Below are 1685 nucleotides of genomic sequence, written 5' to 3'. Positions count from 1 at the left end.
CTGAACCGAACATCCCCTTCTTTTTGATAGGTCAAAAATCTTCGGGGCGATGTCTTTGGGTCTCATGCCATCTAGCCAAGCAGACTCCCAGAAGGAAGCACGAATACCGTTGCCAAGCAACACGTTGGTGGCAGCAGCAAAAATGTTTTTATCATTCTCATCACAGGGGTTGCCCAAGCGAACCCACGGCTTCACCGGATCCAACCATTCTGCCCAAAGCCATCGGATACGAAGCGCGGACGCAAACTTCCTCATATTTAGGATACCTAGCCCCCCATGGGCCTTGGACTTGCAGACCTGTTCCCAGTTGATCTTGCATTTGCCACCGGTGACCTTGTCACAACCAGCCCAAAGGAAAGCACGCCGAAGAGAATCAATCTTTTCCAGAACCTCAATTGGAAGGTTTAACGCTGTCATATAATAAATGGCAATGGCCGTGAGGACAGACTTGACCAGCACAGCCCTTCCTGGAGCAGCCATTAGCATGCCCAACCATGGAGAAATCTTGGACGCAATCTTGTCCTCCAGGGGCTGAAAGTGAATCCTATTCAACCTCTTGACCGACAAAGGCAGCCCAAGATACTTCATCGGGAAGGTAGATCGGTTAGCCGAGAAGGGATGCAGAATATCATCAAGGTCCAAGTGATCACATCTGATGGGGGCAACCATGCTTTTAGAGCAGTTTGTGATCAGGCCAGTGACCTCACCGAAACAGGCAAGGGTTTCCGCAAAAAATTTGACCTCGGATTTAATTGGCGCAAGAAAGACCGCAGCATCGTCCGCATATAAGGAGGCACGGATAACCATCGCATTTCCATCAAGAGGGTGCAACTTGCCTTGCTCAGTGGCCTTTTGAAGGATATGATGCAGAGGGTCAATTGCAAGCACAAAGAGGAGGGGGGAGAGGGGGTCCCCCTGTCTGAAGCCACAACCTTGTGATATTGGACATCCAGGAACACCATTGAGAAGAACCCTCGACGAGGCAGTAGACAGGAGGGCCGAGACCCAGCCTCGAAAGCGAGGTGGGAAGCCCAGGTGGTTCAGCAAGTCGAGGAGGAAGTCCCATCTGACCGAGTCGAATGCCTTTTTGATATCAAGCTTGAAGAGCAGAGCCGGGGTTTTTTTGCGGTGAAAGCGTCGGGCCAGGTTGCGAACGTACATAAAGTTATCATGGATACATCTTCTTTTGATGAAGGCGCTTTGAGCTTGGGAAACAAGGTCATTCATGTGGGGAGCCAAACGGTTGGACATGACTTTGGCGATGATCTTCGCGATGGCATGAATCAGACTAATGGGGCGAAAGTCAGAGATGTCTTCAGCACCATCCTTTTTCGGAATAAGGGCGACATCCGCAGTGTTCAACCAGTGCAAATGGGAGGCATGGAGATTTGAGAACCGGTTTATAGCCAGCATGACATCAACCTTAATTATGGTCCAACAAGATTTGAAGAAGGCCCCGGTAAAGCCATCCGGACCCGGTGCCTTATCGCTTGGCAATGAAAAAACTGCGGTTTTGACCTCCTCCTCGGAGATGGCCTCATCCAACTCATGAAGGTCGCAGTCTGGAATAGGAAGAATGTCCCAGTTGATATCTGTTTTGCGCGCGGGGCCTTTTTTAGTGATGTTCTTGAAGTGACAGTGGATAATGTTCTCCTTAAGCTTGTGTTCCGTGACCCAGCCACCGT

Source organism: Triticum aestivum, chromosome 2B (assembly GCF_018294505.1).
Source record: "Triticum aestivum cultivar Chinese Spring chromosome 2B, IWGSC CS RefSeq v2.1, whole genome shotgun sequence".
In the NCBI taxonomy this organism is placed as follows: Eukaryota; Viridiplantae; Streptophyta; class Magnoliopsida; order Poales; family Poaceae; genus Triticum; species Triticum aestivum.
The sequence above is the reverse complement of the archived record's forward strand: the minus strand, read 5'-3'. Positions refer to the sequence as shown.